The 27,982-nt window shown below is 35.6% G+C and overlaps 1 protein-coding gene across 4 annotated transcripts in view; it reads right to left on the reverse strand.

Moving 5' to 3' along the window:
- Positions 1-27,982, reverse strand: part of LOC105479101 (mannosidase alpha class 1A member 2) — a 168,703-nt gene that overhangs the window by 139,108 nt on the left and 1,613 nt on the right. The window contains exon 1 of one of the 4 annotated variants that reach the window (XM_071092678.1): positions 23,458-24,160. The exons of the other annotated variants lie outside the window; for them this stretch is intronic. The gene's annotated coding sequence lies outside the window, so the exon portion shown is untranslated. Of the gene's footprint in view, positions 1-23,457; positions 24,161-27,982 lie in introns of those variants that run through there. 4 annotated transcript variants of the gene reach the window in all.

Here is a 27,982-nt window from a genome sequence, read left to right on the forward strand (position 1 = left end):
TCAATCCTTCTCACCTCTCTGTTCCAAATTACACGTGAATGCAGCAATCTTTACAACTGCCAAAGCAAATAATGTACTTTATTTCCTTTTTTCCTTGAGTTTTCACAATAATTATTTAGTAGCACTATGAACTTTCTTGCTAGTTTTCTTCTCTATATGACTCAAAATTTTATTTTCAATTTTGATCTCCATGCAAATGGTTCCTCAAATTTCGCTTTAGCAGCCAAATTTCTAGATTTTTAAATTACTCCAGCTGGGGGTTTTATTTTCACTTGGATGATCTTTCTCTTATATACATATTTTTAAGATTTTTTTTAACTTTGGTATTTTCAACAGATCATTATGTTAGACTTCCATTTGTAAAGATCATTCCTTTTCATCAGTGTCTTGTATCCTCCTGTGTAGCAAAGAATTTGGCTTTGCCCAAACAGAAGTCTCACCATTGACTTCAGCTTCTGAGAGGTAATGTGTCACAGCTGATAGAAGTGTGCTTGTTTATGATGGGTGCTGGCCATACCAGATCTTTAGGTAGGGTTGGTCACAACTAATAGTTTTAAAGCAGAAGCTGGCCATGTCATAAATACCAACAATATGGCTTAGGACAAGGCTCTGGGTTACACAGTATCAGTCCACTGGGAGACTGAGTTCAACCATACAGGCAATTGAGTAATCAATCAATGATGCCTACATAATGAAGCCCCATAAAAACTCTATACACTGAAGCTTGAATGAGATTACCAGGTTGGCAATCATGCATACTGTCACACACTGGTGCTGGAAGAACTTGTCCTGACTCCATGGGAAGAGGACACTGGCAGATCAACATGTGGAACTTTCCTGGACTTCACCCTAAGTGTTTCTTCCCTTGGCTGATTTTAATCTGGATTCCTGTAATCTGTAATCCCTTTGTGAGTCCTAGCAAATTATCAAGCCAGAGGGTGGTCTGGGGAGCCCTCTGAATTTGTAAGTGGTGCCAGAAGTGACAGTGGTCATGTGAAGAACTGTGCCCTCGGACTTTGCAGTTTGGCTGAGTACCTTCCAAGGTTTCCAATAAAATCTAGTTTTATATCTACAAGTTCTCAGGAGATTTGAAATTACTCTTTTCAGTTGTGTCTCAATGTGTAATATTTAATTAACTTTTGGATATCCCATAAGTAATACAAGGTATTTTTTGTTTTTGTTATCTTATTTTGTTTTGTTTTTTGTATTTTGCATTTTTGCCTTGAACAGCAAGGGCAAATGACAACAAAACTAGTAATTGTGGCTTAGATGTACAAGGCAATGGTTTCATCAATTACATATATTACCTTATTTAATTCTCATATCAATGTATGAGGCACTCTCTATCAAACACCACTATTCTCCACCTTATTATGAAAATATTAAGGCATAAAGAGAAAAATAATTTGTTCAGGGTCAAGGAGCTAGTAAGTAAAGAGTCTAGATATAAACAAATGCATTTTGGCTTCTGAAACACTATGCAAACACTGAGAGAGATAAATTTTATTTAAGAGTTTTCTCACACTTACTGTGCAAATACTGAAAACTGTCTCCCCAAATCTCTTCTTTCTTCTTCCTTAATCCTAGAACCCTCAAGTTTTGGCTAGGCCCATGATCCTGCTAAATAAAAACTCTGTTTCTCAGCCTCTCTTATTGAAACTGTCCTGCAGAATTCATATGTGTGAACAGAAATTAACTTCTATCTTGCTTAAGCCACCTAGGCTCTTGAATCATGTTTGGAAGCATTCTGGATGATTCTAATTTACATACGGATACATAACATTACACCGGAGTTTTGGTTGGCAGAAATTTTCCTTTATATTCACTCTTTCCCTCTCTACTGGAGCTTTAACCTTCACTTACAAATATGAAGTCTCACCTATCCTTTAAAAACAAATAAAAACTCCCCTCAAAACTGCCTCCACTTTAACCTTCATTGGTGTTCCCCTTCCTTCACTTCACTTTTTCAAACAGTACTACACTTGCTGTTTCCACTTCGTACACTTTACACGACTCTTCTATCCACCACCGTTAAAAATTGATCCTTCCTCTGAAGCTCCCTCTTCCTCAAACCTGCTTTACCAACAGGCCTCTAATCATTGGCTTTATCATCTTCAATGTACTCTCAAAAGTACAGGGTTCCATCCTTTTAGTCACTTCTGCTCTTATACTCATTCAGTAGAAACAGAGGAAGAAACTGAATGGAGAAAAAAATAACTTCTTCAACCTAATAAAAGGTATTTCCAAAAATTACAGCAAATCACATTCTTGATAATCAAACTACAGAACTAATTCTATCTCAAAGTGAGGGAAACAAGTAAGGATGCTCACTATCACGGTTTCTATGTGATTGTACTAGAAGTCCTAGCCAGCAACACAAAAGATAATGAAGGCCCATACAAAATTAGCTGGGCATGGTGGCAGGTGCCTGTAGTTCCAGCTACTCAAGAGGCTGAGGCAGGAGAATGGCGTGAACCCGGGAGGCAGAGCGTGCAGTGAGCCGAGATCACGCCACTGCACTCCAGCTTGGGCAACAGGGCAAGACTCTGTCTCAAAAAAAAAAAAAAAACCCACTGTCTTTTGTCACAGGCAATATGAGCTCTACATATAAAATTCAAAAGAATCAACAAATAAATAAGAGTGCAGCAAGGGAAGGAAACTGTGAGAAGACAACAGGTACTCAGTAAACGTAATTTCCTACCCTTCCTATCTATTGGGTCCCATCTCTAGACTCCACACATTCAAACTTCCATTGATACATTATTTCTTCTATGATAACACCACCATTTACATCAGCTTTCATTCACATCCATTACTACTTTGTTAAGATTTCTAGACCATCTTCTTCTGATTTAGGACTAAGAATATGACAGCCCTTTAAAGACTTTGGCAGATAACTATTGTTAACAATCATAAGTGAATTTTACATTGACTCTTATCGCCAAATTCCAAGAATAACTCCCCATTGCTCTATTTAATGACTAAAAAAAAAAAAAAAAATGCTGAATGAATCAACAATGTAATGCTACCTTTTAAAATGGTAGCATTTGTAAGTAACAATGGCCAATACTAAAAGCTTTTTTATGACAAAGTTAGATATTAAATAGCTTTCTCCAACATCCTATATTTTAATAATATTCTAAAGAAATTTCAGATAATCCAGGAAGACACACACACAAAAAAAAAAAAATAGTTGAAGCAGTTACGTAAATAGTTACTTGTGCACAATATAGGCCAAGAATGATTTTGGGAAATGACAATAGGATAGTCAGCAACTGGTACAGAAAATAATGAAACAACAGCATTCTACACTGCTTTAGTGGCAAGTGCCTGAAGGAATTTAAGACCTTCCGAAAAGAAATGCCATGCTTTTGAGGTAATAAAAAGAAGATCTCCTTAAACTTGAAAATAAGCAAGAGGTTAATTAAAATGGTGTTATTATAAGGGAGATGTTTACAAATCTGGTCTAAGATGATTTTCAACAGCAAATAAACGTATTCTACTTGCACAGAATAATACTGTCATACACATGATCAAAAGTTTCTGAAGGTTATCATCTTAAGAATCATATACTTTCCAGTGTCCTGACTGTAGTTAAAAGCCAAACAGGACAAACTGTATCACATTTGGGATCACCACTGCTTAACAGTAATCCCATTCCTAAAACAACATGTTAATGAAGAAGCCCAACTGTTTCTCAATATGAGTAATTGGTTGGCCACATGAAAGAGGCTAAAAAAGATTTAAGGCTAAGCACTGAGAAATCCACAGAACCCCAAGCTTTTATACCAAATCCAATTACTTTGGTCATGTGGCCCCCACAAAACACTAAGTGCTTTACACTCCCATTTTAGTAATGCAGCCATGGACCATCAACACAAACTTACTGTCTCTATCTTTAGTTAGGTATAAGTCACCTATTTGGTTATTAAAAGATTTTGTTTCTGTAGAAAGCAGTTATAGATTACTCTAACTAGGGTTTTCAAAGGATTGCAGTTTGCGTTTAAGGTAATTTCCGATTAAATCAAAGGTTATCTGTCATTCAAGTAATTTCAACTTAACTCAATAATAAAATTTACCAAATGTGAAAGGCAAGGGATACAAAGAAAAATAAGACACATGATTTGCCCACAAGAGTTCACAATCTAATGAATACGTAAACAAAGTAAGTACAAAATGTGTGAAAGAGAAAGTAAATACCACGGACAGCTATACAAAGGTAAGATATACATAGAAAAGAATAGTCACTTGTTAACCATACAAGTATATGACTTGAAAGCAGATTTACATAGGGAAATAGAGAAATACATGATCTTCAAATAAAAAATAGAAGAGTAAGAGTTTGCCATGCAGATCAAGTAATAAGGGCATTCTAGATGAAGAAAGCAGAGTATACAAAGACACAGAAGTAGTAACACAATATACTAGTTAGCAATTAACTTGGTATGGCCACTAATGTATAGTGTGCAGTGTAGGGGAGAGTGCAGTAAAGTAGGATAGACAGCATAGCAAGGAAGCTAGAGAAGACAAAAGCTCAATCATTAATTGAGCCAACAATGCAGCCTGGGGAAAAATGCAAGGCACTAAAGAACTTCAAGTTGAAAATGGCATGACTGTACTTAAATCTTGGAAAGAATGCCTCCTCAGGATTGACTTGGGGCAAGGTGGGAGTAGAAAGGGAGAGGATATAAGGCTGGAAGTAGGAAAAGGAGTCAGGAGGTCACAGCAGTCCTCCCAGGCAAAAAATGACAAGAGCCTAATAAAATGCATTTAAAGTAGATACGGAGAAGAAGGACCAACATAAGAGAGCTTAGAAAGCTAGAAATTTAGGCAAGTGATTCAACATGAGAAGGAAAAGGAATTAACAATAATAGATTTTTCACAATACTGACTGGATAGAAAGGGGTGACATTAACTGAACCAAAAATAAAGAAAAGAAAGGGTGATTTGGAATAAACGGAAGGAGTGAGAAAGAGATGAATTTGTATGATTTTAGACCTGTTAAGTTTAAAAAGTCAACAAAGCTCATAGGTTCAGATGTCAAAGCCTGAAAACACAGATTTGGAAATCATCAGCCTATATATAGGAGGCATAGCTCCCACCTAACTGTACACTTAACATGGGTAAATTTTACAGTGTGTAAAGTAACTCAACAAAGTTTAAGGGAGAACAACTATATTAAATCAGACAGCAGCTTTTAGAGCAGGTATAAAAAGGGTCACTTTATATTAATGAGGTCAATATGTCAAGAGACTATAACAATGATAAACATTACATACCTAATAACAAAATTTCAAAATACCTGAAGCAAAAACTGATAGAAATGAAAGAAGTAAACAAATTCACAATGTTGTAGGTAATTTCAACATCCTTCACTCAATAACTGATCAAAATAGAAGGAAAATCAATAAGGACATAAAAGACTTGAACAACACTATCAACCAACTTGACCTAATTGACATTTACAGAACACTCTACTCAACAATAACAAAATATACATTCTGTTTAAATGCAAATGGAACATGTACCAATACAGACCAATTTCTAGGCCATAAAACAAGTTTCAATTAAATTAAAAGTATTCAAACCATAGAAAGTATGCTTTTTGCTACAATGGGATTAGAGTAGAAATCAGGTAACATAAAGGTATCTGGATAGTCTCCAAATATTTAAAAACTCAGTAAAACACTTCTCAATAATCACAGGTCCAAGAAGAAATCAAAAGTAAAACTAGATGACTGGTGATAACTGCAGATAACTGTGAATATACTAAATATACTAAACTCTGAATATACCATTGAATTGTATACTTTAAATGGGTGGATGGTGTGGTATGTGAATAATATCTCAATAAAGCCATTTTTTTAAAAGTGAAATTTGAAAGTGCCTTGAATTGAAAGAAAATGGAAACATCAAACTGTAGATAAAGCTAAAGTACTTCTTAGACTGAAATTCATAGCACTAATAGCCAATATGAAGAAAAAAAGAAAAGTTAGAGAGAGAATTACAGCGTTAACCAATCTACATTAGGTGGAAAAAAGATCTTATATCAAGAACCTCAGGTTCTAACTTAAGAAAATGGAAAAAAGAGAAAATTAAACCCAAAGTTAGAAGAAGAAAGAAAATAATAAAGATAAAAGCAAAACAAGAAATAAAATTCAAAACAGAAGAAAAGAGAAAAACCAATACATCCAAAAGCTAGTTCTTTGAGATCAATAAAATTGATAAATTTCTAATAGTGATAAGAGAAGGGAAGAAAGAGAAACCACAAATTACCAATATCAGCAATGAGAGAACTGATATAATTACAATCCTACAAATACTCAAATGACAGTAAGAAACTTATTAGCAACTTTATATCAAAAATTCAATAATTTACATTCCTTGTTAAAAAAAAAAAAAACTACTCAAGAGAACTCAAGAACAAGATTTCCTTAACAGCCTGTATCTATTAAAGAAACTGAATGTATAGTTAAAACCTCTCCACAAAGAAAACTCCAGTTCAGATTATTTCACTGATGAATTCTACCAAGCATTAAGGTAGAAATCAATACCAGTTCTATGGAAACTCTTTCAGGACACTGGAAAAGGAAAACCAAACTCATTTCATGGGGCCAACATTACTCTGATACCAGAATCAGACAAATACAATAAATAAATAAACAAACAAACAAATATCCCTCATAAACACAGAAAACTACTTTTAGGATTACAGAATAATTACCAAAGGGTGTCTAACATTCAAACCTCAACCAATGTAACAACTTGCTACATTAAAAGACTGAAAAAGAATGACCGCATGATCATCAAGAGATGCAGAAATACTATTGACCAAATTCAATATCCATTCCTGATGAAAATTCTCAGCGAACTAGGAATGCAAGGGTATTTCCTAATCTGATACAGGGCACCTATTAAAAACCTATAGCAGACATCATACTTAAGGGTGAAAGACTGAATGCTTCCCCATTAAGATCAAGAACAATGGAAGGATGCCCACTCTCACCACTTCTACTCAAAAATCTATTACAGGTTCTAGCAGAGCAATTAGACAAAAAAAAGAAAAAAGGCACAAACTTTTTAAGACCTTTACTTTGTTGTAGTTTTAAAATATATAATGAAAAAATACTAAAAATCACTATCCCAGTATACAGTTTCTAAACAAAATAAGGCCTGGCCTTCCTGTAATGTAGGGATCCCCAACTCCCAGGCCACAGAGATCAGTACCAGTCCAGGGCCTGTTAGGAACTGGGCTGGCAAGCAGGAGGTGAGCTGTGCAAGCAAGCATTACCACATGCGCTCCCCTTACTGTCAGATCAGTGATGGCATTAGAATCCCATAGGAGCACAAACCCTATTGTGAACTGCTCATGTGAGGGATCTAGGTTGCACACTCCTTGTGGTGATCTGAGGTGACACAGTTTCACCCTGAAGCCATCACCCCCCACTCCACCCACTGTCCATGGAAAAATTATCTTCTATGAAACCGGTCCCTGGTCCCAAAAGATTGGGGACCGCTGCTGTAACAAATCAGAAATTGAAAAAGGTATAAAACCCAAAGAAAAAAGAAGAAACTATCATGTACACAGTAACTCGTTCTTTCTTTTAGCTTCAATATTTTATGAGATTTTGGGGGGGTGTCTTAGATAGTGATTTGGTATTTTAAGTAGTCATTCTCAGTGACATTTTGAAGTATAAAGGATAAAAGTTGAAGTGGATTTCTGATCACCGTAAAGATCCTTTACCAAAAATCTGCATATTTTCATCAAAAGTTACCATCAAAAAGAGGTCAGAAACAGCACTGATACATCAGGATGCTGATTATCAGAAACCACCATCAGTACAAAGCAAAAAGTCATTATGGGTTATCTGTGAAGACATGAAAATAATTTATTGTAAACATTATTTTTAAAAAGGTTTTGGTACACTATTCATTCTTTTCTTGTGGAGTAAAACATCACTCATTCAGTGTTTGTATAGCCCTTGGCCCAAAGCTGTTATTAGTACTACAGGCATCCGATACAGTTTGAATATATGACCCCACTAAATCTCATGTTGAATTGTAATCCCCAATGTTGGGGAGATGGGGCTTGTTGGGAGGTGTTTGGGTCATGGGATGGATCCCTCATGGCTTGGTGCTGTCCTCAAAATAGTGAGTTCTCATGAGACCTGGTTTGTGACATCTCCCCACTCACTCTCTCGCTCCTGCTTCTACTGTGTTAGATGCCTACTCCCCCGGCCCATCACTTTCTGCCACAATTATGAGCTTCCTGGGGCCTCCCCAGAAGCAGATGTTGGCACCATACTTCCTGTACAGCCTGCAGAACTGTGAGCCAATTAAACCTCTTTTCTTATAAATTACCCAATCTCGGGTATTCCTTTATAGCAATGCAAGAAACAGCCTGATACAGCATTTTTACCATGTCTCCCCTACCTACATATATCTAAGGCAGTAAGAACCCCAAAACAAAATTGTTATAGCCATCATTCCTTGTTATTACAGATAATTTCTCAAATCTCTGCCATCCCATTCTCAGGCTTTGAACCTTCCCTCTCTTCATGTGTCTCTAATTTGTCTTATCGGCTCACATCTTTCCTTTCTGTCTGGCTTCTCCAAACTGACAACTTGTTTCTGTGGTCAGCCTAGATTTATCTGGTTTGTTACTAAGATATTATCTCTCAGACTGTCTCCATTATAGACTAAATATTTGTGTCCCCCCAAAATTCATATGTTGAATCCCTAATTCCCAAAATAACAGTATTTGGAGACGACACCCCCCCACCTTGGGAGGTAATCAGGATTCGATTAAGTAGTGAGGGTGGGGCCCCATAAGGAAAGGAAGAGAAAGAGAGCTGTTGTCTCTTTCTTCACAAGCACGCATGGAGAAAAGACCATGAGAGGATACACAGAGAAAGTGGCAGTCTACAGGCCTGGAAGAGGGCTTTCTCCAGGAACTGAATCAGCCAGCATCTTCATCACTTCTCAGCCTCCAGAACTGTGGGAAATAATGTCTGTTGCTTAAACCATCCAGTCCATGGTACCTTGTTAAGGAAGCTCAAGCAAACTAAGACAGCCGCCAACCCTGAGTTCCAAGCATTGAAACCCAAAAACTAATGGCACACCTTTACCTCCATACTTTTGCATTTACTACTACCTTTTACATTGCTTTAAATGTACTTCATTTGCGTTACTGAACCTACCGATACGGAATGATCCACATCACTCATGTAAGATAGAAATGAGATAGCTTATGCAATTTGTCCTCACAGATACCAAGAACCACATACTGTCAGCACTACCCAATTGAAATCATAACAATCACTATCAGTCCCAAACCAACTGCTACTTTTATTAGAATCGCAACTACTGGCTACAAAAGACTGCTGAAAGGAATACAATATACTGTTTTCTACAGCAGCTACACCATTTTACATTTCCCTCAGCAATGCACAAAGTTTCCAATTTTTCCATATCCACTCCAACACCTGTTACTTTGTGTTTTTTTTAAAACAGCCATCCTAACAGATGTGAAGGGGTATCTTATTGTGGTTTTGCTTTATATTTCCCTAATGATCAGTGGTGTTGAGCATCTTTTCATGTGTTTATTGGCCATTTGTACATCTTCTTTGGAAAAATGTCTTTTCAAGTCCTTTGCCCAATTTTAAATCAGGTTTTTTGTTGTTATTGAGTTGTAGGAGTTCTTTATATATTCTAGATATTAATACCTTATCAGACATATGATTTGCAAATATCTTCTCCCATGCTACACGGCACCTTTTCACAGTTGTTTGTTTTCTTTTTAGAGATAGGGTCTCACTGTATAACTAAGGTGGGAGTACAGTGGCACAATCATAGCTCCCTACAGCCTCCTGCTTCAACGATCCTCCCACTTCAGCCTCCCGAGTACATGAAAATATAGGTGTGTGCCATCACATCTGGCTAATTTTTTTATTTTTTTCTAGAGACAGGGTCTTGCTATGTGGCCTAAGCTGGTCTCCAATTTCTGGCCTCAAGCAATCCTCCTACCTTGGCCCTCCAAAGTGCTGAGATAATAGGGATAAGCCACTGAGCCCAGCCAAAGCCAGACTTTAAAAATAAAATTTTTGGAGCTTGAAAGGAATCAAGTCCCTTGAACTAAGGAAAGAAAACAGCAAATCAATGAAATGAGAAATCATCATCAGCCAGAGGGTGTAGACAGTAAAGCAAAGGAAGCTAGTAGTAACTTTTAGTCCTTCATCAAAATGATCCATATAACCTGGTGTTTCTTAAATGCACTACTGGCATTATGAGGAGGATAATTCAATTATTTATTGTGCAGAAACACCAAGGCACCATGGGATGTTTAGCATACCCGGCCCACATTCATTAAACGCAATAGTGCCCTCATCCCCATCATTCTAACAACCAAAAAATGTCCCCATGTTTCCAAGCTCCCTCTCAGGTGAACAGTACCAACCCCTACTTTAAACCCCTGAACGGAAAGTGCCAAAAGGATGGAGTCTAGAAAGTCTATTTATATCTACATTTCTAAATAGCACAGCACAAATAAAAACTTCATCCCCTTATTTTATTACAAGTCACTGTAATAAAATGTAGGATTCCTTTCAGTTTCCTTTATGTTTCTTAAGCTGCCAAAACATTCAGGAATTAATTAGTATAATGGTAGCAGAATCCCTCCTCTTCCTACAGAAGCCAGAAAAAATTAAGATACTTAATCTCCCTAACATCTAGCAGCAAAGGTATTGCCTATCACCTATGTGTAAGCAATGAGATGCTAAGGCTGGTACTATATACCTGTAAAGAAACAAGGACTCAATTTAAGAAATCACTCTGGAAGCAGAGACATCCAGTATCCAGAGGTAGCAATGCCATAACCAATGCTCATTAATCAGCAGCACTGACAGTGGTTCTATGTATCTGGTTTCACTTAATGCCTATTTACTAAGCCTAGTTCTTCAGACTTTTATGTCAATTCTGAAGCAACCTAACATCCTTCCAATAAATACCTTTACTGCATGTGTTACAATTGCTGTCTACTCTCTGTATCCAGGATTCCTCTCCTGTAATTATTTGTAATACAAATGGAAAAGTATTCTGGGAATAAAAACTTAAGCACATGCCTTTAACACATCACCCTGCCCCCTCAATTCTTGCTAAGGCAAGTCAAACAATACAGAATAGAAAACTCTAATCCATCACAACGTCCCTGAAAAATAGAGAAGGATCCTACCTACATGATTAAAACTCCAAGTTACTCTGAATATGTTATAGATAAGAATAGAGTGGAATGCAGGAAGGCAATCAGCCCACAATTACTATTACACATTCAGACAGAAGGCACTGTCAGGAATCTAGGAAGAGACCTGGAACCTAGCAAGGAACTCACCTATATAGGTTCTTCTCCTGGCAAGTCTATCACATGACTGAGTTAAGAACTGGTATATCCTCCAGCACAGGTTAAGAGAGCTTGTCTCTGTTACTACTGGAAAGATGCCCTCCTGCTCATCCACCTGGGGCAAAAACCTCAGACTACACAAGTCATAAAACTCTGCAAGGCTCTACTGAGAAATGGCCCATTCCAACAGGCATCCATTTTGTCTGAGGTGAGCTGCTGGCTATTCAATTCCAATTCTACAAGGAAGAGGTCCCTCATAGACTGTTCCACTGACTGCTTATCAAGACCTAATCAAAGTTCATACACTAAAATTCAGACAGCCAGAGAGCATCAGTAAGTAAACCAAAATTTTCAACCCCAAATCCACTCTTCTATATAATTCTAAATTCAGTCATCTAAGCTCATGATGCTAGGGCTTAGACTCTGCAAATTACATCTTTCTTTTGTCAGATGGTTTCCTACTAGGTTCCACCAACAGAAAGCACTAAAGCGAAACCTGAAGGCACAAGGATGGTATCTTGATAACCTGATTCTAAAATACTTATGGAAGTCAATTTAAGAACATATAAAAACTATAAACATATACATTAAACAACAGAACTCCCAAAATATAGGAAGAAATCATTGTCAGAAATGAAGGGAGAAACAGACAAAGTCACAATAACAGAAACTTCAATACCCTCATTTTCAATAATGGCTAAAACATCTAGAAAGATCAATAAGGAAAGAGAAGACTAACTGACATATGCAGAGCACCTATCCAGTAATAGAAGAATACACATTCTTCTCAAGTGCACATGAAACATTCCCCAGGACAGACCACATTTTGAGCCACAAAATAAGTCTCAATAAATTTAAAGAGATTAAATCATACAACGTATCTTCTCTGACCCCAATGAAATGAAGTTAGATATTAATAATAGAAGGAAAATGAAAACTCTTAAATATGTGAATATTAAACAACACACACTTAAACATCCAATATGTCAAAGAAATCACATGGGAAATTAGAAAATACAGATAAATGAAGACAAAAACACATACCAAAACTTATGAGATGCAGCAAAAGCAATCCTCAGAGGAAAATTAATAGTAGTAAATACCTACGTTTAAAAGATCTAAAATCAATAATCTTTACAACTTAAAGAATTAGAAAAAGAGGTGCAAACTAAGACATAACCTGAAGAACAGACAAAAACATGAAAAATTAGAGTGGTGATAAAACAGAGAATAGAAAAACAAGAGAGAAAATCTAAGGAAACCAAAAGTTGGTTCTTTGACAAGATCAACAAAATTGACAAACCTCTGGTTAGATGACAAAGAAAAAAACAGATAAGATGCAAATAACTAAAATCACAAATAAAAGTGGTGACACTGTGGCTGACCTTACAGAAATATAAAAGATTAAAAGAGAATTTTATGGCCCGGTTTGTCTGGTGTGTGCACCTGTAGTCCCAGCTACTCAAGAGGCTGAGGCAGGAAGATAGCCTAAGGCCAGGAGTTCAAGGCTGCAGTGCACAGTGCACCATGATCACACCTGTGAATAACCACTGCACTCCAGCCTGGGCAACACAGACCCCCAACGCTAAAAAAAAAAAAAAAAAAAAAAATTTAAAGAATATTATAAACAATTATTCATCACAAAATTAGATAATCTACATGAAGTTACAAATTCCTGAAAACAGACTAAAAAAACTAACTCAAGAAGACAATCTGAATAGATTTGTGACAGGTAAGGAGACTGAATCAGGAATCCAAAACCACCCAAAAAAGAAAAGCCCAGAACCAAATAGCTTCACTGGTGAATTCTGCCAAACCTTTAAAGAAGGATTAACAGCAATCCTTCTCAAGCTTTTCTAAAAACAACAGAAGAGGAAGGATTTCCTAATTCATTCTACGAGGCCAGAAATTATCTTGATACCAAAGCTAGACATCGCAAGAAAACTACAGACTAATATATCTTACAAATAGTGATGCAAAAATCCTCAAAATACTAGCAAAGTGAATCCAACAGCATATTAAAAGAATTACAGGCACAGGCAAGTAGACTTTATCCCAGAAATTCAGGGATGGTTCGGCATAAGAAAATCGACCAATGAATGTACTGTATCACATTAATAGAGTGAAGGGACATATGCTCAAACTAAAAATAGAAGAGAATTTCCTCAATATCATAAAGGGCATTTATGAAAAACTCACAGCTAATATCATACTCAATGGTGAAAGACAGAAAGCTCTGCCCCTAAGATAAGCAGTAAGACGAGGATGCCCACTTTCACCACTACTATTTGAAACTGTACTGGAAGTTCTAGCAAGAGCAATTAGGCAAGAAAAAGAAATAAAAGACATCTAAATTGGAAAGGAAGAAGTAAATTTAATTCATTTCACAGATGGCCATGATCCTACATCTAGTAAATCCCGATGAATTCATAAAATGACTACTAGAGCTAATAAGTGAATTTAGCAAATTGCAGTGCATAACATCAACACTAAAAATTAGTTGTGCTTCTATACACCAGAAATTTTAAAACCCCCCCAAAAAAATTAAGAAAACAATTGCATTTTTGATACCATACAAAAGAACAAAATACCTAGGAATAAATTTAATGAAGAAGGTAAAACACTTGTACGCTGATATAAATATTGCTGAAAAATTAAAGAAGACCTCAAAAATGGAAAGATATCCTGTGGTCATGGTTGGAGGACTTACTCTTATTAAAATGATAATAGTACCAAAACAATCTACAGATTCAATGTAATCTCTACCAAAATTCCAACAGTCATTTTTGCAGAAACTGAAAAGCCAATATTCAGATTCATAAGGAATCGTCAGTGGCCTCCAAATAGCCAAAGCGATTTTGAAAAAGATAAAAAAGATGGAACACTTTTCAATTTCAAAACTTGCTACAAAGCTACATTAAGCAAGACTGTGTATATTGGCATAAGGACACACATAGATAAATGGAATAGAACTGAATGTCCAGAAACACACCCATACATCTATAGCCAATTGATTTTCAGTAAAGGTGCCAATATTATTCAATAGGGGAAAATCTGTCTCTTCAACAAATGATGCTGTGACAAACAGATATCCACTAACAAAATAGTTAATTTGGACCTCTATCTCACTCCATACACAAAAATTAACTAAACATGACAACAACCTAAATAAGAGTTAAAACCATAAACTCTTCTTAAAAATTTTAAGAAAAAAACTGGGGTAAATCTTCATGACTCTGGATTTGGCAATTGATTCTTGGATATGACACCCACAGCACAAGCAACAAAAGAAAACAGATAAATTGGACTTCTCCAAAATTAAAAACTTCTGTGCAAAGGACATAACCACCAATTTAAAAGATGGACAAAGCCTGGATAGACATTCCTTCAAAAATGCAAATGGTCTGCAAGCACCTGAAAATGTGTTCAACATTATTATTCATTCCTATTCATCATTAGTCATTCATTCATCATTAGATATCACTTCACACACACTAGGATGGATATAATTTTTTAATGAATAAATATTAGAGAGAATATAAAGAAATTAGAACCTCTATATTGCTGGTGGAAACATAAAACATTTCAGCTGCTACAGAAATGTCTGGTGGTTCCTCAAAAAGCTACGCATAAATTATCATACAACCCAGTAATTCCATTCCTAGGTATATAACCAAGATAACTGAAAACGGGTACTCAAAACAAATACAGGCACACACATGTTCACAGCAACACTATTCACAATAGCCAAAAGGTAGAAACAACCCAAATGCCCAACAGCAGATGAATGTATAAACAAATCACATATACACAAACAATGGCATATTACTCAGCCATAAAAAAGAAATGAAGTGCTAATACCTGTTACCTGTTACAGTGTGATCAACCTCAAAAACATTATGCTAGGTGAAAGAACCTAGACAAAAAAGGTCTTAGATTGCATGATTCTATTTATGTGAAATATGGAGAGCATGTAAATCTATAGAAAAAGCAGATTGATGGTTGTCAGAGGCTGGGGGGAAGCAGGGAGAAGGGAGTGGAGAGTAACCACTTAATGGTTACAGAGTTTCCTTTTGGAGTAACGAAAATGTTTTTGAACTAGATAGAGGTGGTGGTTACACAAACATGTGAACGTTGTAAATGCTACTAAGTGCTCACTTTAAAATGATTAATTCTATGTTAAATGAACTTTACCTGAATTTAAAAAAAAAAAAAAAATTCTTATGAAAGAGTTTAGAATTAAGGGCAAAAAATTTTGAAGAACAAGGTAGAAAAGCCCACACCATCTAATGTCAAGATGTATCTAAAGGCTATACTTAACAAAATGGCACACTATTCCAACAGAAATATACACAAGAGCCAAGTAAAATCATAAACAAATCTATGAATATATGAAAAAATTTATATTGCAGAAATGACATTACAAATCCATGACAAAAAAAACAGACTCTTCAATAAGTCACACAGGGACAACTGGATACCCATATGGAAAAATATAAACTCAGTCCCCACCTCATCATACACAAAAATCAACAAGTAGATTAAATCCCTAGGTGTGAAAAACAAAACTTTACAACTACCAGAAGTGAAAATACAGGAAACTGTTACTTCAGAGTAGAGACCATAGACGAAAATATTAACAATTTTAAATATATTAAAATTTCAAACTTGTGTAAAAATAAAAACATCATAAACAAATATAAAAATAAGGTACTCACAGGAGGAAACATGTAATGCATATTAACTAACACAGAATTCATCCAGAATGTGCAAATAACTTCTACAAATAAATAAGAAAAAGGCAATGACCCAAAAGAAAACTAGCAAAAAAAATTGAACAAGCATCAAAGATTAAGAAACTCAAACAGCCAATAAATATGTTAAAAATACATATTTCACTTCATTAGTAATCAGGGAAGTACAAACAAATTGACGTCAGGCTGGAAAAGAGTTTTAAAGTCTAACAGTATCATGGCTTGTTAAGACACAGGTGGAAGTATAAACTGGTATAATAACCACTTCAGGGGCTATAAACAAAAAAATTTAGAGTCAACCATACACATACCCTACAACCCAGTAATTACAGTTCTAAATTTTTACCTTGGAAAAAAACACATGCGCCCAAGAACATATGTACAGAATGTTTCTGCAACAACCACCACCACAACAACAAAAAACTAAAAATCTATCAACAGGGGAATATACAAATAACTTGAGGTTTAATCATTGAATAGGTGGATAATTACATAATTGAACCAGAGCCCAAACATCAAATTGTAAAGATAACACAAAGGGGAAAACAACTTGCAGAATGATACATAATGTTTAAAAACATGAAAAACTGTATATAATTTTATCAACAAATACACATTATGGAAATATAAAACCATGTAATGAGAACGACAATGTTCAACTCAGTTTAGGAATTTACCTCAAGAAGGGTAATCTTCAGCTAAAATAAGAAAATGTTAAGATTTGACAAAGCTAACTAGCAGTTACACTGACATTCAGCAATATTATCCATTAAGATTTATGTACACATAACTTTTTTTTTTTTTTTTTTTTTTTTTTTTTTTTTAGACAGGAGACCCCTCTTGTCACCCAGGTCCTGGAGTGCAGTGGCGTGATCTTGGCTCACTGCAAGCTCTGCCTCCTGGGTTCACGCCATTCTCCTGCCTCAGCCTCCCGAGTAGCTGGGACTACAGGCGACTGCCACCACGCCCGGCTAATTTTTTTTGTATCTTTAGTAGAGACGGGGTTTCACAACGTTAGCCAGGATGGTCTCGATCTCCTGACCTCGTGATCCGCCCACCTTGACCTCCCAAAGTGCTGGGATTACAGGCGTAAGCCAATAACCTTTAAATTAAAACAGTGTGGTGCTTTTGGGAGTAACCAGAGAGATTCACAGCACCAAAAACAAAATGAACAAAAACAAAAAAACCCTTTGTAAATATTGGGATAGGATATATCATTTATTTAACTAATCCCCTGCTGACAGACATCTAGGTCATTTACAATATGTCATGTTATAGATTCAGGGGACATTCTTGAACATTTCTTTGTGCACTGATGTGAGAATTTCCCAAGGATAAATCCCTAGAAGAATTGCTGCATCAAAGAATATGCACTATAAATTAGTTGATATAAGTAAATTGCACTTTATGAAAATTCCATTAATTTACATTAATACCAACAGCACTCAAAAGGAGCCAGAGGCTCAATGTTCACCTTACCCAGGGTGTTACCACCTTCTTATGTAGAGGGAAAAAATCTAGTCACGAAAACATATTTATTAATGACATCACAAATAGAAAAATAATTCTCATTTATTATATTTAACAGATATATACCAAACACATACAAACTCTGTATCAGATGCCACCTGACTGCCAATTGGAAAAAAGTCATGTATAACATAACATACAGATATAACCATATATAGCCATATGTAAATATGTATATGCATATACGGCTAAATATAAACACAGTTGTTCCTTGATATCCATGAGGAATTGGTTCCAGGACCTCCTTTGGAAACCAAAACCCACAAATACTTAAGTCTCATATAAAATAGTGTGGTATTTGCATATAACCCATGTACATCCTCTCCCATACTTTAAAATAATTCTAGATTACTTATAATACCTAATATAACATAAATGCTATGTAAATAGTGGTTATACTGTATTCTTTAGGAAATAATGACAAGAAAAAATAGTCTGTACATGTTCAGTACAAACATAATCATCTTTTTAAATTTTTTCTGAATATTTTCAACCTGCAGTTGGTTGAATCCGCACATGTGGAACCTATGGATACAGAGGGCCAACTGTACATACAAATGTACCAGATCTCAACTTCACACAATGTCAGGCATTCTTTCCAGATGCCAAAGCCTGATTCCTTATCAAAAAGCTTCAAAATATTTGTCTCTTATTTCCAGATGTCAGGTTCTAACTGAGGTCTGAGGAGAGTTGGCGGGTGAGTGGCAGGTAGTTGGAAAAACACTAGAGGAATCATAGACAGTATCAACATGGCTTTTCTCTCTCTCTCTCTCTCTAGGGATGAGCGAGCCTTGGCACGAGCCTTTTGTACCATGTTAACAGGGTAATTATACCTTTCACAGACAACAGTGGCTCCAAGCCAAGTACAAACGCACATGGGTGATCACCTAATACGCCTCACATGGCATGGTTACATAATAAGCAGAGTTGTACCCCTGCACTCCAAACTTCCTGAGCCGTGCTGGACCGGATGTCTGCCTCAATCTATTCTTGACCGCCGCATCCATTTTCCTTATACCAGATAACCCAGACCGTATGTTAGAAATACATAAATTAGGGCCGGGTGCAGTGGCTCCCGCCTGTAATCCCAGCACTTTGGGAGGCCGAGGCGGGTGGATCACAAGGTCAGGAGATCAAGACCATCCTGGTTAACACGGTGAAACCCCGTCTATACTAAAAATACAAAAAATTAGCCGGGCGTGGTGGCAGGCACCTGTAGTCCCAGCTACTCGGGAGATTGAGGCAGGAGAACGGCTTGAACCCAGGAGGCGGAGCTTGCAGTGAGCCGAGATCATGCCACTGCACTCCAGCCAGGGCAACAGAGCGAGACTCCATCTCAAAACAAAACAAACAAAAAAAAACCCATAAATTAATGGTATTAAATACATCTTAGAAAAAAAAAAACAAAAATGGGGAAAGATAAACCAGTAACTTATCTGAATTCTTTAAAAATGCCAATGACCTAAATGCCTGTACCAGAACCTCCCATAGGTGGAAAGGTATATCTAAGACTCCTGGAATCTGGCTCCAAACACAATAATACACTTTAAGAAAAATATTAAGATGTGAGTCTAAGATCTTAATTTTTCAATAGACAAAATTAATCTTCTGTAACATTCACTAATAATCTCCAATACTTAGCAAAATGCTTGGTACATAATACTCAAAACACTTGCTGAATAAATGATTGTGGCTAATATTTTTTAATGGTAACAGCAATATCACTAAGGGGAGGCCAAGAGATATACGTAATAGGTTGATCATTTTAAAAAGTCAAAAGGAAACACAACACCTGCATTGTTCTTTGTAATCTCCAGATTACTTAATTTCCTCTTTTTAAAAAAAAAAACTACTTGTATAACTTGTACCAAAAGTTGTTCTTAAGATATGGAGAACAGGAGAGAACACTTTCAGTGGTAGCTCTCAATATTAAGGTTAGAAAATTATAGTCCTTCCCATGACAGGTGTGTTTTGTTAAAAAATAAAAATAAAATAACATTTTTTAAAAAAGGAAATTATCGCCTTAAATCAAAGAAAATTGCGCCACAGGAGTAGTAACAGCCTTCAAAGGGTCTGAGGCCTCAGTCAAGGACTGTTTTCCACAGAATCTATCCTAAAGTCTTAGGTAACAGGTGAGGATGTGTAATTGATAACTGGGCTCAAGAAATGACACCCGAAAACAATTTTGTAAATATACCCACTACTTTCAGGCTGGCATGTAAAATGCTCAATAAACTATACTTTTAAACTAATGAGAAACAATAATGTATAAAAGTCATTTCATTCATTTTCACATTTTAAATTGGTATAGATTTCATTATGTAAATAATCATATTATGATGTAAATAAATTTTAGTCATTTCTAAAGTGATTTTAAACTAATTTTTATATACAAAAAAGACTAATTCCTTTAGTAGAATCCATTTTATCTTTGTAATATTTGAGACGTATGAACTAAATTACTGCACACTCTTCAGTTCCCTACTTCATAAAATTACTTGTATTTCATATGCATGAGCTAGAAAAAAAATCTTTAAAGATTCAATCAATTCCCTCATTTCATAAATAAGAACATCAAGGCACAGAGAAATTGAATAGCTTATCTAAATATACTTCAACAACTAAGGACAATGGTGAAACTAAAGCCCCTGTCTCTTAACACTGAGTCCAATGTTCTTTCTAATATATAATGAAGTCTTCCTTATGGTCTATATTAAATTCAAAAACAGATATTTGGAAAGACTCCTCTTTGAAGGAGATTTTTTTTAATGACAAATCCTAATACCCAATCTGAAAATAAAACTCCAGTGCAGACTTCATTACAACCATGTTCTGACAGGAATAAAGTTCTAGCAAAAATTCAACAGCAGTGAAAATAAACTTTTCTGACAGAATTTGCACAACTAGGGAAAATAAAAGTAGCAATATGATTTTCCTATCCAAGAAATATGTGGAGTCAGCCCAAACCAGAAGTTAATTTTTTTTAAAGAGGCAGAGTCTCTGTCTCCCAGGCTGGAATGCAGGGACACAATCATAGCTAACTGCAGCCTCGAACTCCTGGGCTCAAGTGATCCTCCCACCTCAGCCTCTGACTAAAGGCAGGCACCAACCACCATGCCCAGCTGTGTGCATGTGTGTGCGTGTGCAAGCGTGTGCAGTGACAGGGTCTCACTATGCTGCCCAGGCTAGTCTCCTGGCCTCAAGCAATCAATCCTCCCACCTCTGCCTCCTATATAAGTTAAATATTTCTATAATTTTCAAACAATAGTAAACAAAACATTTGCCCAGTTAAAAATAAATTGGCTGCTCTGTCTATGGAGTAGCCCATCCTTTGTTTCTTTCCTCCTCTAATAAACTTGCTTTCACTTAAAAAAAAAAATCAATTAATGTTTACCATGTACTACTGATTTCTAGAAGATACTTAGCTTCTGCGTTACCAACTTTCCAATCTTAAGCATGAGCTCCATTTGAAAGTATCCATATCTGTAAAAACAAGATTCGTTTGGGTGCAGTGGCTAACACCTGTAATCCCAACACTTTGGGAGGCCAAGGTAAAAGGATTGCTTAAACGCAGGAGTTTGAGACCTGCCTGGGCAACAAGTAAGACCCCATCTCTACAAAAATTAAAATTTAGCCTAGCGTAGTTGCTTACACCTGTAGTCCCAACTCATGCCCATAGTTTCAGCTACTCAGAAGGCTGGGACAGGAGGATCACTTCAGCATAGGAGTTTGAGACTATAGTGAACTATAATTGTGCCACTGCACTCCAGCCTGGACCACAGAATGAGACCCTGTCTCAAAAAAAAAAAAAAAAAAAAAATTATTAATACCTAACTTACAAATCTGACATAAAGATTAAAGAAAATATACGAAAACACTCATCATATATTCTCTATTATTTTCTTCCTTTTTTCCTAAATAAGAAAAACTTCCATGTGGGGGCATGCAAAATATTTTAGATACATTTAAAAGAGTATGTTCTAAATACGGAAAACACAAATTATTCCTAATCTTATTATTTTTTATAAAGGGCCTTTATTAAAGAACGTATTCTCACTTTAAGACATCATTCCCTCTGCTTTCGCATCTTATTTCTCAACACTTCCTGGTATTTTGTTTATATTTTCTCTCATGGAATTTGTTACCTTGCCATGGACAACATTCATTCAACAGGCATATAATTTTATTAAGGACCAAATGTACTTCAAACACTGGAGACACAAACATAAATAAAATATAGTAATTTGTTCTCAAGGAGTACATCTTCTATTGAAAGAGACAGATACATAAGCAAATGATTGTAAAACACTTTATGCAATCATGAACAATACGTGAGAAAGATTAAGAAAAAAGAAAAACTACCTAATGACAGGGGAGGTAAGAGAGCAAGTCTATACGTGACGTTACGGTTTGAATGTGTCTTCCTCAAAGTTCATGTGTTGGACACTTAATCCCCACGCAACAGTGTCAACAGTGGTGAGGGGTAAGACCTTTAAGAGGTGATTATGTCCTAGGGGCAGAGCCCTCATGAATTAATGCCACTGTCACAGGAGTGGGTTCCTGATAAAAGGATGATTTCTGCCCACTTCCCTCTTGCTCTCTCTCACTCACTCTCTTGCCATTCCACCTTTCTCCATGGGATGACACAGCAAGGTCTTCATCAAATAGATGCCAGTGTCATGCTCTTGGACTTCTCAATCTCCTGAACCATGAGCCAAATACATTTCTATTGTTTATAAATTAACCAGTCTGTGGTATTCTAACAACAAAAAAATTGACTAAGACATGTGGATGTGGGCTACCCTCAGCTGTTAACAAGTAAAATACTAACAAGAACCTGAAGATCAGGAAACACTATTAGAAATAACATTAAGTGAAAAAACTCAAAGTAATTCAAGCAAACATTTACAGTAAACAGCGATGGTAGAAAACAAAATCTCAAACTACATATTATAGAGACTAAATCTATATAAACCCATTATAATATTGGAGGAATATTCTGAGATTGTGAATTTGACATTTTATCAAGAAAGCCCAAAAGAAGTATTAACAAGAGAAAATAAATATTTCATAGCCCTGAAAATCTTATAAAACCCAAGAGAAACTGTGTAAAAGTATTATAGCTTTTAGAGCAAATAAACTAGTACTTGAACCATTTTGAATTCCCTGAAACATTTAACTACATCCAATAAATACTTTTCACTTATTATGGACATTACACATTATGTCACCTCCTGAAATGTCCAACCCTCACTGACCTACATGAAAATCAGGACTCACACTTTGGCATTCTGCATTTTAACTATGCCATAATAATACTCCTCATTTCTGAGAAGAATGAAACATACTGAGATATTCAGTGACTTTATAATGCTGAACTAATAAAAGCAAAGTCACTGTTATTTTGTTTCAAATCAAAATCAGACTTTAAACAAGCGTATACAAAATGTTATCTGATAAGCCGCCCCAGAATATACAGCCTCTTCTAAATTACTGTATCTGTGAAAGGCACAGAAAATGATGAAAACTCAGACTGTCAAAAAAAATAAGAGCCATCACGAAGCTACTGTCAGAATCTGAAAGAACTTACTAAAAAAAAAAAATCTAGATTTTCCAGAACAACGCCTTACTTCATGAAACAAAAAATGTCCAAACTATTACCTTATCCCAATTGTACCCTATCTCAAGGACCGAATGTTCTGTCTCGATGAGAAAATGGGACAGAGACCTCCATGCAGTTCAATCTCCCTTTCCACACAGTTCCTTCCTAATTCTTACCTTTTTAGCTACATTTTGTCAGAAGAGCAACTCTTGGAGTATTTGTGCGAGTGAAGTTTGATGAGCAACTGCATTCTGTGTGATAAGAGGCAAGACAAAAAGAATCTCAGAGACTGTCCACACTTCTAAATGTACCCTGAGTTTGGGAATTACACAAAACCCTATTCTAGCACCAAAACAGTTGAGACTACTGAAGAGGCTACCATTATAACAGAGGAAACTAGACTGAGAGCTGTATAGATCAATTTGTTCTCTCCAACTACAAAGATGAAAAGGGTATTCATTCAGTATACGAGTGGACCAAAAAGAAATGCAGCAAAGGCATCTACACCAGTCTGTTGTTGACAAATGTCAAATATAAACAGACCTCACAATAATTCATGTCTGAGTAAACGGAAGTGGGAAAAAGAATCATGAGCAATTTATAAGGGAAATGGAACATCCAGCGGACTTATTAGAGGATAAAACAATGTGACGTTGCCCACATTGGAGCAGAAGGCCCCAAATAAAAAACAGTATAGAGAAAAAAAAATGTCTAGAAGAGGGATGAGACAAAGAAAGATGACAAGAAAATTAAAATTGCAATAGTGAGATCTGAAATCTCTACCCTTGTAATAAAACTGAATCAAGCAAAAAAACACAAATCATGACATGAAGAACTTGAGAAACTCACTAAAGCACACTGCAGCCTGGATTAGCCACATTTTAAGTGCAAGAGTCATATACAACTAGTGGCTGTGGTATTGGACAGCGCACAGGTTTGAGTGATTACGTCTAGCACAATGTCACACAGCTAGTTAGTAGAATTAAGATACAGCCTTATTTATAACTCCAATGCTTATATTCTTCCCCTTTGAGGAAACTATCAAAGGTAGACATATACCTGACCCTCAAGTATTCAATTCAGACTAACAAAATTCTCACTGGAGGGTGAAACTTATTAGCTATTCAAATAAACAGCTCATAAGCTGGGTTTTTCTTTTTTTTTTTTTTAACTCACAAAGCCCATTTATATAATGCCATTATATAAAATAGATGTCAGTTTTTAAAAAAAGTTTTTAATTCTTGAGATCTATTATGTACACAAAGTATACCTTATGTATATTACTTTATGTATATCAGCATATAACAACATGTATATTATAACAACTTCTGGTTTTGGGTACTGCAAAATCATAGATACTATAAATAACCATAATTAAAACCAAACTACACATTTAATATGTCCTTATCTATAAAGTGTATCTATAGTGCTTGAAAATTCTGGATTATTTATGAACTACTTAATAGAAAGGAATATATTGGTTTCCTCATGAAAATATACTAAATTCATGTAATACCACTAATATAAATTAAAGCATTAATTAAATATAGTATATATTTCTTACTAATCCATGGCCATGTCACCCAGAAACCTAGAATTTATCTTGGACTCTCTTTTCTTTCTACTTTAGCCCCATATTTAACCAACCACCATTTTCTGTGAAACTTAATAGTTTAACCCCTCTTGAATCAACCACCTTTCTCCACTAATTTATCTCATTCTCCACTATCACCACTGTCGTCTAAGCCAATATATCCTCTGTGACCCAGACCTCCTCTTAACTTGTTATCCTCCTGCTTCTCACCATCCAGTAAGTAATCACTGCAACCAAAGTGATTAATTTTTTTTAGTTTAAAGTGATCATGTCATTCTCTTGCTTTTATTACAATCCTTCAATAACTTCTCTTAGTATTTATGATAAAGACCAAAATACTTAACTACAAACTGTCTAGAATCCTGACTAGAATTTGCAAACTCAACAACAACCAGGTTAAATATCGATTCATTTATATTTACTTATTTCGCACTCTGAGTGGCACATGCCCCCTCTAGAGGGAGCAGCCGCTACTAGATTGTGGCTTGAATATTACCATCTGAAAATACATTGGATAATAACCTCTAATTTTTCAAGAGAAATCAGAAATCCAGACTTCTACATGAAATCTCCCGAACTGTGAATGCTGACAACTAATTCGAACTTTTGTAACAACAAGGAGGAGGACAAAAAACTTGTAAGCAGGCCAAACCTGACCTCTCATCTAGTCTCATCACCTAGACCCATACACTCTGCAACAGCCATACTTAACATTTCTCAGATCCTCAGTGATGCCAAGCTTTTTTGCCTTAGGGCTCTCACACATGTTGTGTCTTCCGCTTTGACCATAACTCCCCTCAACCTCCAATTCCACTTCACTAAGTGGTCTCCTACTCATTCTATGTTTCTGAGGCACACTTCCTCAATGAAGTCTTCCTTATTGCCACTGCCCCTCCACCCCAAACTCCATAGACCAAGTCACTCATTACATGCTCTGACAGCACTGAGTACAACTTCATAACATTCATCACACCTCAAAATCAAAATTATTTATTTAATGCCCATCATCTCTCCCTAGATGGAAAGTTCCATAAAAGCAGGGCCTGCCACAGTAGGCACACATTTGTTGCCAACCAGTTATAAAATGTTCCTTTAGACAGTAAGATTCTAGTATATACATTTAAATATTAATCAAACTGTGCCCAACTTTTCAGAAAATATACAGTATTTAAAGGAAAGTAGGTTCCAAATAAAAATATTCCATTACAATTATAATCACTGATGATGATAATAAACATTTATTGATCATTTACTAAATGTCAGGAACCATGTTAAGTGCTTTGCATGTACTATCTCTTTCAATAAAACAATCTGTACAGTAGATACATGCCACTAGCATACAAAGGAAACAACACAGTTTCAAAATTTCTCAGTATCATAAATCTAATCAGTGGCAAACTAGGGTATGAATCTATACTGTCTGACTCCAGAACTTAAACACCAAATTATTACACTAATCTATTAATAAAGAAATACTAACAAGTATCTCTTAAGTACTGCAAATAAGAAATCGTGGCCATGACTTATTTTCCATTATTTATCAGTTAAAGTAACATTCCTCAGCTCTCTATCCCGTACCCTTACACGCACACACACTAAATTAAGATAAACTGACAATTTGTTTTTTCTAAATTAGGTAAGGTCTGACCCATACCCAAAATACGTAGGATCTTAGTACCAACTGTAAAAATGCTATTTTTTTGAGTTATTTTTAAATAAGTTAATGTTTATACATTTGATATTTTGTTTCCACATTTGAAACATACACTTAATTTAAAATGTATTTCTTTGCTCAAAGTAAAAGAAAGTTTATTACTACAGACTCTTTTCTGATACAGTAAACAACAGCAAATAATACGCTAAAACAAATGTAAACTGATATAACCACAGAAATATAAAGAGATAATACAAGGATCCTTTGCTACCTGAACTCTATTTGAATTCTCGTTTTCCAAAACTCAGGAACCGAACAGATTCCAAAAACTGCATTAGAATCTATCCAGACTCACACGTATCTCTTGCCATCCAGACTCTTACTAGCCAAAACTCAGGGCATGGCTCACAAACCACTCCTTGCTATCAGAAAAATAACCAATCTCTCATTCCAAACTCAGGAACCCAGTAGTTTTAGATAGCTAAATACATATGCATATATATCCAAGGGCTTTATAAATTTAAGAATTCTTGTTTACACTATTTATACAGACTATTAAAAATGTGAATGAAAGGCACATATCTGTATTTTCATTCAAATTTCATATTTTAACTCCATTTACTGAGAATTTTTGTGTAAATGTTTTTCAACTAAAATGTGGTCATATTTTAATCTTTTAGACCATGCAAAATGTGTTTTTTAAACTGCTTAGTACATGACAGATACTATTAATAATAGAGCTAAGTAATGTTAATGTGTGAGTGCTGTGAAACAGCTCTAAAAACAGCCTTAACACATTTTCTCAATATATTTCATAGGTTATACAAATATCATGGGAAATAAGATTTTCAAGGAAAACTACTTTCACTGTTAATTTTTCAATAACATATTTCACAGATCATGTTAGTGTTTATTCTTAAAGTCACAACAAACACAGGATAAAATTAAAGAAAGAAATCCAGTACAGTAGTTGAAAATGGGAAAAATTCCAAATTAACAACTACTCCATAAAGTTCACCCAAAAGTCAAAGAACCATCACACAAGTAATGAATTAACTAGGTTGAGAAAAAAAGAAAAACCAGTTCTCATAAAACAGTGCATTTTCCCAAATACTTAATGTAGGCTCACATGTGAACCTAAGCTTTTTCGGTGCTTGACAAAAAGTTAAAACTATCATCAGATGGGAACTGAATTCAAGCATATGATTTTTTTCCCACATACTCAAGAATTATTTTAAGAAACAAGGAAAAGATGGCAGGTTTAAGAAAAGTCAACTACTTTCCCAAACTCTTCTTTTGAGTACAAATATAAAAATTATGAAAATTGTAACTAACGCTCCCATTTTATCCTAGTTTGGCTATGCTCTCCCCAGAGCTCACTTTAGATTTAGTGATCTGAAAGAATGTGAACCCCTTAATCAACCAAATTCTAACAGCTGCTTGACACAGTCCA

The sequence above is a fragment of the Macaca nemestrina genome, chromosome 1, assembly GCF_043159975.1.
Source record: "Macaca nemestrina isolate mMacNem1 chromosome 1, mMacNem.hap1, whole genome shotgun sequence".
Lineage (NCBI taxonomy): Eukaryota > Metazoa > Chordata > Mammalia > Primates > Cercopithecidae > Macaca > Macaca nemestrina.